The sequence below is a fragment of the Gastrolobium bilobum genome, unplaced genomic scaffold (assembly GCF_033153095.1).
Source record: "Gastrolobium bilobum isolate Gb01-03AN ecotype WA unplaced genomic scaffold, APGP_CSIRO_Gbil_v1 utg20188, whole genome shotgun sequence".
NCBI classification, from domain to species: Eukaryota; Viridiplantae; Streptophyta; class Magnoliopsida; order Fabales; family Fabaceae; genus Gastrolobium; species Gastrolobium bilobum.
The window spans coordinates 43,658-61,120 of NW_026899983.1; the positions used below are offsets into that span (position 1 = coordinate 43,658).

General features: G+C 35.1%; 1 pseudogene; it reads right to left on the reverse strand.

The window, feature by feature from the left end:
* Positions 1 to 13,845: 13,845 nt before the first annotated feature.
* Positions 13,846 to 16,786, reverse strand: LOC133294624 (UDP-glycosyltransferase 88F5-like; annotated as a pseudogene).
* Between the last annotated feature and the right edge of the window lie 677 nt (positions 16,787 to 17,463).

Below are 17,463 nucleotides of genomic sequence, written 5' to 3' on the forward strand. Positions count from 1 at the left end.
TTTCCCTAGTAACACAGCCACCAATCCGAAGGAAGATTGTATGGCCATCACAATTAGAAGTGGAAAAATACTTCCATCTCCTGAGGTTAAAGAAAAGCTAGACACTGCAGGTGAGCCAGAAAAAGAAAAAGAAATTGAAAAACCTGTTGAAGTGGTGAAGCCAGTGGAAAAGAAGAAGCATGAATTGAGTCCCGAATATGTGAGGGCTATGGCACCGTATCCTGAAAGATTCAAACAGGACATTCAGAAGAAGCATTATGAAAGGTTCTTGGATATTTTCAAAAAGATTCATGTTAATATTCCATTTGCTGAAGCTTTGGTTAATATGCTAAATTATGTTAAATTCATGAAGGATCTTTTATCAAGGAAGCACAAGTTACAAGAGTGCCAAATTGTAGCACTTACTGAGGAGTGCAGTGCTATCATTATAAGGAAATGTCCTCCTAAGCTTCGTGATCCTGGAAGCTTAAACATTCCTATTGAAATTGGTAACACAAAAATCAGCAGGGCATTATGTGATCTTGGGGCTAGCATTAATTTGATGCCTCTTTCTGTTTGCAAATCCTTAGGGATCACAGAACTAAAACCAATTATGGTTTCTCTTCAACTTGCTGATAGATCTTTAAGGAAGCCTAGTAGAATAATTGAAGATGTTCTTGTGAAGGTGGACAAGTTCATCTTTCCTGCTGATTTTGTGGTGCTTGATATGAAGGCAGAAAATGAAATGCCTCTTCTTATGGGTAGACATTTCTTAGCAACATCTCGTGCAATGATTGATGTTGAAAACGGGAAGCTCGAGCTAAGAATGAATGATGAGACCGTTACTATTAACGTCTTTGATTCTATAAAACATTCTTCTCACAAAGACGATTGTTTTAGTCTTGAAGTCTTGAAGGAAGAAAAAAATATAGCGGTTGAGGTTCTTGAAAAAGCAGATGATTATAAAGAAGATGGTACCTCAAAAGCGGAATTGAAGGAGCTTCCTCAAACTCTAAGAGATATCTTCTTGGGTAATAAGGAGGCGGTAATTGAAGCATTGAAGGAACAGGAGACTGATTTGGAAGATAAAGATCCCTCTTCCCGTACCCACAAAATTCTCAATGAAGATGATGATAAACATGGGAGAAAACCCCAAGGGAGGCGTCATCCTATACGAAAGAAGGTATTGAGAAAGGAGGTGGTCAAACTTTTTGATACTAGTTGGACGACGTGTGCGGATCACCGACAAATGAAGGCCTCAAAAAGAAGAGTCTTTGACAAGAGACACTGAGACTCTATCTCTCAAAAAAATAATGCTTCAAAGAGTTCTTAACATGGCTTCATGGTTTGGACCAAATCTGGGAATGGTGGTCTCATACACCAAGGCATCCAGTACCACCAGATTTTCCATTTGCTGAGTCATCCCATGCTGCTGAGGGGGATGACATGGATGATTGATATCTCCTTGCTGACGGAGATTTTGTATATTAGTTTATTTTTCTGTTTCGTATTTTTAGTTACTTTGTGTTGGTATATTTCTCTCTGATGTTTTAATGTGCGCATTATAGTTCATCCTATATGCTACTGTTTGTTCCATTGTGTAGGATTTTCTTCCTTCTTGTGGTTTAATTATTGCTGAGGACATCAATTCTCTAAATCTGGGAATGGTAGGCTTGCATCTTAGAACTGCAATTCTTCTATCAGGGGAAATATTCTAACTCTTTTAATTTTCTTAGTTAATTTTTGTAGTTATTTTGTGTGTTATATAAAAAAAATGGAAAAGGTTTTCTGAGCAAGTCTCAGATTTAGATATGCTTCCCCTAGTTAACTTGACTGATTCATCATAGAAAACATGTTTTGTATGAACTTCTGGCATGATATTGTATGGGCATGAGTAGATTTCATGATTGCTCGTTTGTCTGAATTTTGTGCTTGAATGATTAATGATGCCTGATGTTTCTTTTGGAAGTCTAGCTTGACATCATAGCTGGTGAGGTTTTGTACTTAAACACTTATTTTATTTTGAGAGACCTCATTGTGATAGCATTCTAGAACTTGCTCTGTTTCTCTGAGATGCATGCATTGATTGAAATGATTAAGGCAATTTTATTCTGTTAGCCATGGTCAGATAGCCCACCTGTTTGATTTCTCCATTGTTAACCTCTTTGAGCCTGAGCCTTTTTGTTCATAATTCCTGTTGATTGCTTAGCCATATTCCTATTGTTTTACCTTTGTTGAGATTGAAATACTTGAAAAAAAAAAATTGATTGGGGTAAGTTCATTGAAGCTAAGTAATATGTCAAAAAGAAAAGAAGAAATATAAAATATTTCTTTGAAAAATTTTGAAAGGGTCTATAGGAATGTAAAAAAAAGAAGGTAGAAAATAAAAGGGATGGACCCCTGATCTTAAAGAATATTGGAGCTGAAATTTGTTTGAGATTTGATTGTTTTCAAGAATATATCTGTATTCCAATCTCAACTCGCAATTTTAGCTACTTCCCATAAACTCCTACCCTTAAGCCTGGCCAAATTATATCCATGAGAAGTCCTTTTGATCAATTGTGCATGTGTTAATGTTCCTTATCTTTACGAACTTGAGAATATGATCAAGCTTATAGTAGTGTTATTGCTGTGATGGATTGAGTGATTGTTACTCCCCCAAACACTTGAGTGCTGAGTGTTATATGTTTATCTTGGTGAGGGGTGTTCAAGCTAGATTCTGATATTTTCATGAGAATATAAGGCATTGTTAGGAGTTCTTTGCATTGATTCAGTCATGCTTAGCATAGTGATCTATTGATTGTCTGTGTGATGTTATGTTGGAATAATTGAATATTTCCTGAATTGTGTCTTGTACATTGCTGGGGACAACAACGTTTAAATCTGGGAATGATTTGATGTGCCTCTAACAGGTGTAGTTTTCTGTGTTAAAATTGATAAGAATCGAGTCATAAAAGAGCAACTTATATACATATTTGCTTATTATATTGATTCTGTCTATGTCAATAATATTTCTCACCTATTGGTTGTGTTTATACATGAAAAAGGAGTGAAAATTACAAATTATAAAAAGCCTGTTGACGCAACTCCACACGGGTGTATCACAGTATAATTTCCAGTAACATGGCCCAAACTCGCGCCAGTTTACGAACTTCACAGCGGTACTTTGCAAGTGGCGCCAGTTTCCCAAAAAGTGAAGCTAAGGTGGCGCCAATTTTGAAACAAGGTGGCGCCAATGTTGAAGAAAGGTGGCGCCAATTTTGGAGCAAGGTGGCGCCAATATTGAAGCTAGGTGGCGCCAACTGGCGCCACTTTACGAGAAACCGGTTCCGACTTTTGCAAAATAGACAGAGGCGTGGCGCTAAGTGGTGCCAAACCGTAGCCAACTGGCGCCGGTTTGCGGGAAAATTACATCGTGCTGTGAAGGATATTTTTGGAAGAAGGAAAAGAGGCATATAAATATGATGCCTTTTACAGAATTAGGATCCAGACCTATTCTATTGAAGAGAGATGACGGCGGTCCTCATAGAGGATTCCAGAGATCGACTTCTTCTTCTTCTTTCTCTATTAATTTACCAGGTTTTATGAATATTGGATTTTTAGCCATGATTATGGTTGGCTAGTTTATTTTTATTGTAGTTAGGGTCACAACCCTATGTGAACCCTTGTTACGACGGATTGATTTATAATTGCTCGTTTATATAAATTATCTTTATATTTACCTTGTGCGTAATTATATTCTCTTTATTGGAATTGATCAATCTAGTAGTTGAGGATAGTTTGGGGGATAGAACCCTAGATAGGAATATTGGGATTTTGATCTTGAAAGGGGTAAGATAACAATTAGTATGCATGCTAGGAATAGATGTATGTTTAATTGCAGATGCTTAAATTATTGAGTTCAGTGCTTAATGCCATGAGAAACATTGCAAGGAATTGGGGTTTCAATTGGGATTAAAGGGTTAACCTTGTAAGGAATTGAGGGTTAACTATTAATATTTTTAGATAATAATTTATCTGAGTAATTATATAATTGAGTATTATAAATCAATCCAAAGTAAGAAGGGGGGATCATATGGTGAGTGTACTCTAGCTACAATGATTTTCTCTTATTCACAAAAATCAATCTTCGTTCTTATTTTTATTCTTCAATATAAAAATTCAAAAACAAGTCTTTATTTTTAGTTCTCATTTTACACAAATCGACAATATTTGTCACAAACTCTTTGAACTCCTCCATTCTTGAAAGGACTATTAATTGATATACGATCACAATCCCTGTGGAGATGAACTTTTCTTATCATTATATTACTTGTGCGATCGGTACACTTGCCGGGAAGCATCTTTTTCCATGTACAAAAGTATCATTATTATTTTCATTTTCAAACATGGAATATGAGCATGTAAGATTATCAATTATGGAAAGTTTGGATGATAGATCCTCAACTTGATTATCTACATCAATGCAATTCTTAAGAATGGTTGAGGGTTCACATTTCAAGTATATGTCCTCTTCTTGAAAATCATATATATATTTCAAAGATTCAATTTGATTTTCAATGAAGCAAATACTTTGTATAGAAGCCAAATTTCTATTTATCAAGTTCAACAAGCTATCATTCAAATCATCATATGCACACTGCAAATTATCATGTTTAGGACTATAATCAAGGTTTGTATTATTTACCTCAACTTGAATGTCATCATTGTCACAAAGAGATTTTGAGCTTCTTTGATCACTTTCAATCTCTTCTTCAGTGCATTCATCATCTTTTTCTTCTTTCAATGGATTTTGCTCTTCTTGCTCTCTATATGCATCTTTATGCACAAAATCATCATTGACAAGATAGATAGTAATAAGAGTATCCCATATATCTTTAGCATTCATGCAATGTTTAATCTTAGCATATGCATTATCATATACACTTTTTCTAAGCATTTGCATAGCCTCAAGATTGAAGACAAAACATCTTTTATTGAAATCATTCATGCATTCTTCTACTTTCAATGAAAAACCTTTATCTACAACATGCCACATATAAAGATGAATTGATTGCATAAAAACTTTCATTCTCTTTACCCAATATTCAAAATCCTCACCATCAAAGAATGGTGGTTTATCACATTCAAAGCCTTGAATTTTTTTTGTTTGATTTAAAATTAAATTATATTGGAAGCCCCAACAAGGATCTTTAACTCTAGGTGGTTAAACCTCTAACTAAGCACTAAGCTCTGATACCACTTGTTAGGAATGTGGCTTCCATACTCAAGAGGGGGGGTGAATTGAGTATTACAAAATTTTCGCAAAAGTCCCCTTCTAGTTTCTAAATAATCATTTCAAGCAAACTTTGATATGTGAAAAGCTAATCAATACATTCAAACAATCCATAATATATAATATATCACAATTATAGAACTTATTCTAGCACATACAAGATATCAACGAAACAATTAAAATGCTAGAAATAAAAGTTTAGAGAATTCCAAACACAATATATCCTGGTTCGGTCACCACCACTTGTGACCTACGTCCAGATTCAAGCCGCTCGATCAACTTTTTCACTAATGGTCAAGCTTCACGGGTGCTTGACAAACCTTTACAATCTTCCAAGACTTCGGGTTCTTGGATACCTTACAATCTCCAAGTTTACGGGTACTTGGCAACTTTACAATTCACTCCAAATTTACTTAGGTATTTGGCTATCTCTCAAACAATGGGTCTCACAACCCTTTCAACTTAAGAATATAAGGAGAGAAATATTTGGAAATAAATATACACTCTCAAAGTATGGACATACAACTTGAAGCACTATGGGTATATGGATTTTCAAGATATGAGCTCAAATATGTTTGATCTTTGAAATATATGAAAGAATATGCAAATGATAGTGTAGAAGCTCTCAAATCATCCTTAGGATGTGTAGGAATAGTGATCTTAACGTTTTAGGGTCATAAGGAATGTATTTATAGTGATTTTTAGCAAAACTAGCCGTTTATAGCCGTTATAGGCTTTCTTTCGCAGGGGGAATCAATTCCCAACTTTTCCAGAGAGTGGGAATCGATTCCTTATAAGGAATCGATTCCCAACCTGTTGGAAAGGTTAGAAATACGACAACAATAACATTATTTCGTATTTTGCGCATAACTTGAGTTATTCTTGTCGGATTGATGTGATCTTGTCTCGTTGGAAATATAAAAGAAAGATCTACAACTTTTATGAAGAACACAAGATCTAAATCCATCATCTTCAATACGAAAAATTGTATTGAAGGTAGCAGCAAAATTATTCAGCAAATTCTAAGTTCAAATGTGTTCTAACTTGCTTCCAACCACTTTTTATGAAAGATCTTGACTTGATAAATCTGTTTTGAAGTTATAAAACATGTCAATGATCTTTTCCATGGGTTTTTCAAATTTCTTTCAAGTATATAAAGGTTTTGATTATGCAATTCGAAAAACACGTTTACTTTGAAAAATAACTTTGAGCTCATGCAATGCAATCTACCATATACCCTCACATATATTCTAAGTCCTAAAGATATATTCTAAATATGATTTTAGACTTAGCTTCATGTCTTGTGTCTTGGATCTTTACTTGTGTTTGATGCTTTGACTTGTTGGATATGACAATGCTTGACACTTTGTTGGTTTTGATCATTTTTCACCATGGTTATGATATTGAGCTTCTCTTAGATGTTGTCAATGGTTTGTTGTCTTTGATCTTAGTGTTGGTCTTCTAAATATTCCTTGTTGCTCTTGATCCAATCATCTTGCCACTTTGATATGTCATTACTCTTCTTGTGTGGCTACATCATACATCTTCAATATCCACATATGGTTGATGCTTTTTGCTCTTGATTAATACTATGCTCTTTTTGTTGTTGCCACTTTGTAATCATCAATACATATATTGTATCTACAGTTAGGGGAGTGAACCCTATACACTTGAAAGGTCACCAAATTCTTAAGAAAATTTGGAGTGAAAAATTGTAAGGCATCAAGAGCCCGAAGTCTTGAAAGGTTGTAGTGGTTTGTCAAGGACCTTCAAGCTTGATAGTTAGTGAAAAGAATTGATCGAGCGGCTTCAGTCTGGACGTAGGTCACGGTGGTGGTGACCGAACCAGGATATATCTAGTTTGCAATTTCTCTAACCTTAATCTCTTTATTTAAGTATTAAAATTGCTTTTTAAATTGTCTTTATATATTCGCTTACTTACTTTGTTGATCACTATACTTGCTCTTACACTTAGATTTTTCCTTATTAAATCACTTTATTGAAGGAATAGCCTTTAAAATATCAAAGGAGGTACTTTGCGAAAAAAAATTGTAAAACTCAATTCACCCCCCCCCCCCCCCCTCTTGAGTGTTGAAGCCACTTGTCCAACAAGTGGTATCAGAGCTTGAACTCTTGTGTAAAGAGCTTAACCGCTTCAAGAGAAAGGATGACTTCTTTGAACCATGATAAGCCCCTTGAGGGATCGTCTAGTACTAGACCTCCATTTTTCAATGGCGTCGATTATTCTTATTGGAAGAGTCGGATGAAAATATTTCTTCAATCTAATGATTTAAGAGTATGGAATGTAGCTGAAAAAGGGTACACACCACCTACTATAAAAAAATGCGAAAGATGAAGATGTTCCTAAAGATATAGATAATTACACTGAAGATGAAATTAACAAAGGAAATTGGAATGCTAGAGCTCAAAACTTGATCACAAATGCCTTAGGCCGTGATGAATACTTTCGTGTTTCAAATTGTAAGAATGCTAAGGAAATGTGGGATATTCTTCAAATAACCCATGAAGGAACTAGTGATGTTAAATGTACAAAATTAAATGCACTCACTAGAGAATTTGAAATGTTTGAGATTCATGAAAATGAAAGTATTCAAAGCATGCAAAAGAGATTCACAGTCCTTGTCACTCATATAAATGCTTTCGATAAATCTTTTACTAACCTTGAGTTAATTGCTAAGGTGATGAGAAGTGTGCACAATAGGGAATGGCAACCCAAATTGACGGCTATAACGGAATAAAAAGATTTGAAAACCATGGATCTTGCAACCTTGTTCGGCAAACTTCAAGAGTACGAAATGGAGCTAATTCGGATAACCTTGAAGGAACAAGCCATCAAGAAAAGTAAGGGAATTGCCTTAAAAGCCTCAACACCAAGCAAAGAGAAGAATGAGGAAAAAGAAAATGGAGATTCTGAAAGTGATCTTGATGAAGATGAGATGAGTCTCTTCGTGAAGAAGTATGAAAAAAAATTTAAGAAATTTTTTTCAAGGAGACCCGCATTTCCTCCTAGAAGAAGATCTAAAGATGAAGGATCCTCACAACTCACCATTACTTGCTATAAATGCGGAAAAACCAGTCACTACAAATCGGATTGTCCAAACATTCAAAAGAAAGACAAATATGAAAAGAAGCAAGGCAAGGATAGAAAGAATTTCAAGAAGACTTATCTTGCTTGGGATGACGAATCTAGTTCTTCCGATGATGGCTCCAAGGAAGAAGCAAACCTATGTTTCATGGAAGATGGGAGACCACCGGAGAAATCAAGAAAAGAAACTCAACATATATGTCGAATGGAAAATGAAGACAAAAATGAATCTGAAACCGAGATAAACTCATCTTGCTCTACTATTTCGCCTTCATATGATGAGTTGTCTGAAATGTTTCAAGAAATGCATAATGAAACACTAGAACATGTTAAAACTCTTAGAGCATCAAGAAAAACTATTACTTCTTTGGAAAAGCAAATTGCATCTTTAGAAAAGGAAGTGAAAGATCTAAAAGATGAAAATGAAACTCTCAAATTACTTGATGCTAGCACAAGTTGCATCAAATGTCTATCTTCAAACGATCATGCATCTTCATCATCATGTACATCATGTAAAGATCTAAATAAAGAAATTGATGATTTAAATGAAATTCTAAGCAAATTTACATGTGAAAGAGATAACTTAAATGTGTTGTTTGGTAAACAAAGATATATGTTTAACAAATCCGGCTTAGGCTTTGACACAATCATACAAGAAAAATCATATAAAAACTTTTTCATCTCTCCATCCTACATGACAAGTAGCCCATTCATTAAATGTTTTCATTGTGGTGGAAAATGTCATAATGCTTCCACATGTAAAGTTAGAAAGAATGGTATTATTGGGCAAAAGAAAGTGTGGGTTCCTAAGGGAACTAAGCTCAAGACTAACACATAAAGACCCAACAAGGTGTGGGTACCAAAGATTAAATCTTGACTTTGTGATGTAGGTTTGTTTGAAGGCTAAAAGCTCCAAGTGGTACTTGGATAGCGGTTGCTCAAGTCACATGACAGGAGATGTAACTAAATTCCAATCATTCACAAAGAAAGAGCATGGACATGTTTCCTATGGAGATAACAACAAAGGAAAGATACTTGGTATTGGAAAAGTCGGTAACTCCTCCTCCGTCTCCATAGAAAATGTTTTACTTGTTGAAGGCCTTAGACATAACTTGCTTAGCATTAGTCAATTATGTGATAAAAATTATAGAGTAATTTTTGATTCAACCTCCTGTAAAATTGAAAGTCTAATTGATGGGCAAGTTAAGTTTCTTGGTCATAGAGTGGATAACATTTATATGATAGACTTAGATGGTATGCCTTCAAATGACGATAAATGTTTGATTAGTAAGGAAGATGACTCTTGGTTATGGCATAGAAGAATAGCACACATTGTGGTGCCTCTTCGCATGATTCTCCTTCTCGGTTGAATATTTCTGATCAATTTGGTCTAGGTTTATCATTCTCAGTTCCAAGTTCTTCTTCTCCTCTTCGTGGTTGAAGCTCTTCTTCGGCCACAGGTTTGATTTTTTTTGTTTTGTTTTTCTCTAAATGCATGCACCTCATTCCCACTATGACCGCTCATGAAATTGTTTTTGGGATTTCATTTTATTTCATAACTATCTTGTATATGTTCGCAGTGTTTTGTTCGTTGTGATCGTCTATGTATTATTTTGCTGCATAATCAGTATCTCACTAAGCACTTATGTGACAATAATCTATTTCCCCTATTTGATCTCCCTTCAGAGTCCATTTTTGTTTTCACACGATCTGCTGCTCTAATGCGTACCCATATGCTATTTCATTCGCTTTTTTTCTTTGTGTGTACATGTTCATTTCTTTACTGCCCTGCTCTTTTTTCTTTTTCTTTATTCTGTCAGCTTGCAACTTTTTATTTTTATTTTTTGCTTTTCTCCTCTTTCGTTCTCTATGAATGTTCTTTGTCTCTCATGATTTTCTTGTCTTTCTGTTCATAATTTGTTATTGTTTTGTCTATTCGATATGCTCATACATTTTTTTTTGCAATCTGTTTTTGGCTTTTTTGGAATCCCCCTTCTGATAATGGTATCCTAGTCTCTCACATGCTATGAATCGGTTGATACTAACTTGTTTTAGGCTTTCTCTGTGAGATTTTACTAAATCGGTTATCCATCCATGAATTGGTTATCCATGGCTGAATATATCCTGTGGGTCTCTGTTCTGCATAATTTGTTGGCTGACTGAATTCTTTTCTTTGCATCAAAATTTTCTTTTCTCCTTTGGGCTGCAACACTTGTGTGGCTGTACATCCCTGCCATACATCACATTGATCACTTGATAACATGTTTTGGCTACTAATATGCTATATGCTCAATTCTATGTATCTTATATGCTCATTCTCTCTATATCATTTCTTTTGGCACTTAATTCCTGTAACATACTTCTTTTTGCGGAATATATCCCTGTCATATCTTGTTGTAATTTGATTTGGCTGCACCATTCATTCCTTTTTCTTGCTAACTTCCATGTATGCTGAATTTACCCAATTGATAAATAAATATCTCACTTTGTTTTTGAGTTAATGCACTTCATGTTGCTCCCATTCTGTTGTTTTTTCTTTGGCTGCATTTCATTTATGTTGGGACTCTAACTTTGTGAAATTCCATTTTGTAGGATTTCCATTTGCTCTTGCTACTATCACTTAACTCCATGGCTTCACCATTTGCTCCTATTCGCAAGAGGTCCCGAGGCTCTTGTCTTCATGGAAAGTACTTCTCTACAGCTGCTCAGTATGCCACATTCAAGGAACATTATGCCTCTCGCCAAATCATTGATCCAAAATACTTGGATATACAATTCTTGAGTGATGAGGGCTTTGAAATTTGCGATCTACTGGCTCGCGCTCGGGTCCTACAGTTAGCCCTCCTGAGTCGAAAACATTCAGAAAATATGGTTAGGGCCTTCTACTGCACTGTGAGCTTTGCAAATGACATCCTGAAGGCCGACATTAAGGTGAAGTCCATTTATGTGCCTACTAGTGAATGGCCTTGTATGTTTGGTCATGCCTATACCGGACACAAGTATGGATCCTGCAGTACGTGGTTACTCATATGCTCTCACCACGGGCATTTAATTACTCTCGTGTGCTTGATAGTGATCTCTTTCTGATGTGGGTTATACGTCATGACATTAGCTTCAATTGGCCTTATTACATTTGCTCTCAGATAATCAAGTCTAAAAATTCTTCTGGTGCACTTCCCTATGCTACTGCAATTATTGAGATTCTACGGTTTCAGCAAATCTTTGATGATGATGAGATCCTGTCAAATAACTTGCACATCTTTGGATTACATTTACTGGCCCAAATGCAAATTAAAAAAATTAATGGTATATGGTGTAAAGCGGCTGCTACTCCTGAAGTCGGAGCAGCCCCTGCTGATATTGCTGAGGACCATCCTCCACATGATCCTCCGGCTGCTGATCCTCGTGCTGACTCTTCTTCCTCAGCAGATCATACCTTGGCTTCCATTCTCACTTCTCTTAATCGATTAAACACTACTGTGGAATCGAGCTTTGCTTCTGTAAACTCCAGGCATGCTAATATGGAGTTACGTCTGAAGCGTATTGAGGTTTATCTTCACATTCCTCCTCTTCCATCTCTACCACCACCGCCTCCACCTGACTCTGATGCTTTTAGTCCCTGATCTTTATTTTCTATGCTTTTGGACTTATATTATGCTTCTATTTTGACTTTGGTTGATTAGGTTATGGACTATTATGAACTTTTATAGATTATTATGTTTTCCTTCTTGCTTCTTGCATGGATTGTTTTACAGTTTCTCTTTATATACTTATGCCTTTTGATGTTTTCAAAGGGGGAGAAAGATACGTAAATTGAGAAAATCATAGGCATATATTAAGGTAAAGAGGGGGAGAATGAAATTCAAATATAAAAGGGAAATTACATGACACCTAGATTTTCACCTTGTATATCAATCATATACTTAGGGGGAGTTTCAGTACTACATTTGTCTAAATACATGCTATACTAATCATTTTCTCAATTTGAGTTTGTCATCATAAAAAAAGGGGAGATTGTGGAACCAATGCACTCTACGTAAAAAATATAAAGGTTCAACGATTTTGATGATAACAAACAAACATGGAAAGAAAGCTTCAAAGTGCAACCATCAAAAAGAAGTCTAAACAAGATCAAGACTCAAGCTTCAAGAGAAGTCTCTAAGTCCAAGCAATCTCCAAGTAATATAGTATAGGACTTAGGATCATTTGAAAAGGTAATTGATTACTTACGTGAACGAAGCTCAAAGTATTTTTCAAATACATGCATTAAATCATCGTTTGACATTCAAATACATTCCTAGCATGAAAATATAGTTTTCAATGTTCATAAAATGTTTAAACAATATTTGAAACTGATGTGAATTAAGAGAAAACTATTTTAGGGTGAAATCCAACCTTTCAACAGGTTGGTAATCGATTACCTAACAATGGCAATCGATTACCCTTCATGGTAATCGATTACCCACTCAATGGTAATCGATTACCTACTGTACAGAAGACAAGATAACGGCTATAAAACGGCTAATTTGCGAAAATGAGTGTGAAAAAGGCCATGGGGGGCCTCTATAAATAAAGACTATCGTTCCCATTGATGAGACACACTTCTTGATCATTATTACTCATTAATTCTCATCCTATTTGCATTATTATTGTCTTCTTGATCATAAATTCTATTTGAGCTTTATTCTTGTGAGAAGTGTCATATACCATTGTTCTTCAACTTTTCTTATTTGTACTTTGAGAGTACTTAGCCATTATTAAACACTTTCCTTTGATTTCTTGAGTAGTTAGGGGAGTGAACCCTATACACTTGAAAGGTTACCAAATTCCTAAGAAAATTTGGAGTGAAGAATTGTAAGGCATCAAGAGCCCGAAGTCTTGAAAGGTTGTAGTGGTTTGTCAAGCACCTTCAAGCTTGATAGTTAGTGAAAAAGAATTGATCGAGCGGCTTCAGTCTGGACGTCGATCACGGTGGTGGTGACCGAACCAGGATACATCTAGTTTGCAATTTCTCTAACCTTAATCTCTTTATTTAAGTATTAAAATTGCTTTTTAAATTGTCTTTATATATTCGCTTGCTTACTTTGTTGATCACTATACTTGCTCTTACACTTAGATTTTTTCTTATTAAATTACTTTATTAAAGAAATAGCTTTTAAAATATCAAAGGAGGTACTTTGCGAAAAGATTTTATAAAACTCAATTCACCTCCCATCTTGAGTATTGAAGCCACTTGTCCAACAAGTTTAAGATTTTGGGTTAAATTAATTCTTTATATAATGTTATTAGCATCACCCAATAACTTAAGATTTTGGGTTGGATTGATTCTTTATAAAATTCACCTTACACAGGTGCGATAACAAACAAGGATCTAACACTAACCAGCATAAATCAAGGGACTAATGAGCAACCAAAAATATAGCTATATGCATATGCAAAGTTTACCTTACACAAGGGACAAATAAGCAGAATGCTAATCACAGTACACTTTGGAAGAAACTGAACATCCAATTGGAATTAGTTGCTGATTCCATTCCATGTTTGAACCAACTTGGCAAGTGCTTTTGTGGATGACCCAGATTCTCCAACAGCAGCCACAGCCATATCTTTCATCTTCAAACTTGTCTCTCTTATCTCTCTCCCTCTCTTTGACTCCATCAACTCCTTCACCTTTTTCTCCACTTCTTCACCACTCACAAACCCATCTCCTTCCCTCTGCTCAACCCCAACAGCCACCTTCATCTCCTTCACCATGATGTTCCTATTCACGTGCTGCTCAGCATACAACGGCCATGCAATCATTGGCACCCCAGCAACAACCCCTTCGAGCACCGAGTTCCAACCACAGTGACTCACAAACCCACCCACCGATTCATGACTCAGTACTTCAACTTGTGGGGCCCATGAACTCACCACAAGGGCTCTCTCTTTGGTTCTCTCCATAAACCCACTTGGCAACGCTGAACTCAAATCGAATTCCGCTGTTGTGTCATGAATCTGCTTTGTTCCCTCATTGTGTATTGGCCTTTTCACAACCCACAAGAATCTGTGTCCACTTCTCTCTAACCCAAAAGCTATCTCATTCAACTGAGTCACTGTGAACGATCCACGGCTACCAAAACATAGGAACACCACGCTTCTACTCGGTTGTTGATCAAGCCATGACAAGCAATATTTACTATCCGTTGCTGCATCTGTTTATTTTTTAAAAAATAAAAATTATAGAAATTATAATACTTTTCTCAAAAATAAAAAAAATTATGAATTGAATCGTAAATTTAAATTAATTCAAGGATCAAAATAGTATTCGATAATTTACTCAAGAATTATATATCCATGAACATTAGTTTTTTTTTTTTTTTTTTCTGTCTTTAGAAAGAAAAAGAAAAACAAGCTGATGACTCATTTTAAGTTAATTAAGACAACTTATTCAACTAGGTATCCAAAGAAAAAAAAGTTATTCAACTATGCTATTATAAAAAATAAATTACTACAAAACCCGGTCGTAAAGTTGAGATGCTATTTTTATAGCAACTTGGAAAATATTTCTGTTGTTCTGAATTTATTTTTTTTCTGTCAGATAAAACTGAATTGATCTCGTTACAACGATAATAAGAGAAAGAAAATATTAATGAAATATATCCGTTTACAATTTTTATAATAAAATCAGAAATATTAAAATCATATATAAAAAATGGAGAAGGATCCGTTTACAATTTTTTTTTGACAAATTACACCAAGTATGACCGGTCATATACTCTTGATTGAAGTATGACCGGTCATACTTAATGTAGTTTGTAAGAGTTTGTAAATATAACATTTCTCATAAAAAATATTAAATAAATTTTAAAATATTAAATTAAAAAATGCATTTAAAGTTATAAAAAGCATGTATAATTAATAAATTTTAAAAATTTAATTTTTTTTTTAGATAGTACATAGAATTGAACAGCATGTATAAATTAAAAAAATCAAGCTTCTTTCAAAAGAATGTATCAAAAGAATGTACCATAAATATGCCTTAAATGTATCCTAATTTAATATATATATATATATATATATATATATATATATATATATATATGGAAAAAATATTTGTCATTTTAAGAGAGAGACAGACACATAATTTTTTTTATTTAAATTTTAAATTAAAAAAAACTACTCACTTTCTCTCTCCTATGATTTCTATTTTTCTATGTCTATCTCTTTCCTAAAATGATATAACTTATGTCATTTAAAATGACAAATATCAAACCCTATATATATATATATATATATATATATATATATATAAGGGATTCTATTTTCTCATGTTGTAAGAGATAGTTATCTCCTCTTACTATAGACACATGATGTGGTGGGTCTCACCCTTTATTAAAAACAAAAAAAATGATGCCGCAATTTTTGATGTGAGATAACATGAGAGAGAGTTACTCATATAAAATAAGATAATAATTTCCCTATATATAAACATATTATGAAGTTATCTTAGGACTGAAAGAAATATCATGTGCACCTTGTAATAAAATAAGAACTCGCTATTTTAGGAAATGAATTATTTTGTGAGGTACTACTATCTAATTAGTACATAAATTTTATTTTATTTTTTAAAAGAAAGAAAAGAAAAGAAAAACTGACCTGATTGTTGTGGCTGAGCTACGAAGGGTCCAACACAGTAAACAGGAGGAGCTTCATTGGGTTCAGGAAAACACAAACCCTCTGCTATGGCCTTAACCGCCACAGGTTCAAGCTCTTCAAAGCTGTTCACTATTATTCCATTTGATTTTTGAATGTGTGAGCAGAAATACAACATATCCCAATATGCAGGGTCGTCCCTCTCCAACATCGGTTCCGGCATGTGCACCGCCTTCAGCGGCGGCGGAGGCGAGTTACCGGGGACTCGAATCTCCACCTCCGCCATGTCCTTCAACGATTTCGGAGGCAGAATCTCGTGGATTCTGGGAAAGTAAGAGAAAAGTGCAAGAACGCCAGCACCCGAAGTGAAGAAGTAGTACACTGGGATTCCCATGGCGGTGGCTGATTCCATCGCCGAAGTGCAGAACAGGTCGATTACGAAGGCTTTGATTGTGGTTGTTGAGGTTTGTGAGATGTTTTTGAGGGTGGAAGTGACGTTGGCGGCGTTTTCTCGGATGAATTGGAAGGCTCTGGCGGCGAAGCTGTGAGTTCCGGCGGTGTTGAGGGCGGCGATGGGGAAGCGGATGAAGGAGATGGAAGGGTGGGAGGTGGAGATGCGGCGGATGTAGGCGTCGATGGAAGGGTGGTCTTGGAGGCCAGTGGTGAGAAGGATAGTGATGGTGCATTGTTGGTGTTGGAGGAGATGTTTGGCTAATTCAACCATTGACACTATGTGACCTATGCCTGGAGCTGGATACAGTACTATTGTTCCTTCCATCTTGGATTAGAGTAATCACAAGTCAACTAGTGATTAGTAATAGTGATTAGTAAGAGTGATGGTGGTGGCTACTTATCCCTTTTGTTTTTTGAGAAATAATAATACGAATATTCTAACTGCTAAAATTTTTTATTAGTAGCTTAGTACCCATCACATCATCACCAATTGTATCAAATAAAGAGAATGTTAAAAAAAATTTGAGGAGAGAAAAAATATTAATCTAATAATGATTGAACACATAATAAGTTGGTAGTGAAAAATTTTAATAATGAAAATATCACTCCTCTTATAGTATTATTGTTGTGTCTATAGCTTAACATTTATCTTACTAGTTAGTCAAGGTTGGCTTGCTTTATTGTATTTGTATTGTGGTGGACTGGTGGGTAAATGTTGTTCCATTATAATACGTTAACAGAACGTGGCCCCATCACGTTAGAATAAATCTTCACTTGCATCTGATGTATTGAACTTAGTGCACGTCTGTTCATTCATTTTATAACAAGTGAGTAAAAAAATATGATATTTTTTTTCACGTATAATAAAATAATTATATATATATATATAGAGATGTTAATGAGTCGAGCTAGCCGAGCCGAACTTTAGTCTTTAAAAACTAAGTCTGTATTTAAATGTGTCAGTGTGACCAATCTTGTTATGTTATAAATATAATTATCGGCATATATCTCACTT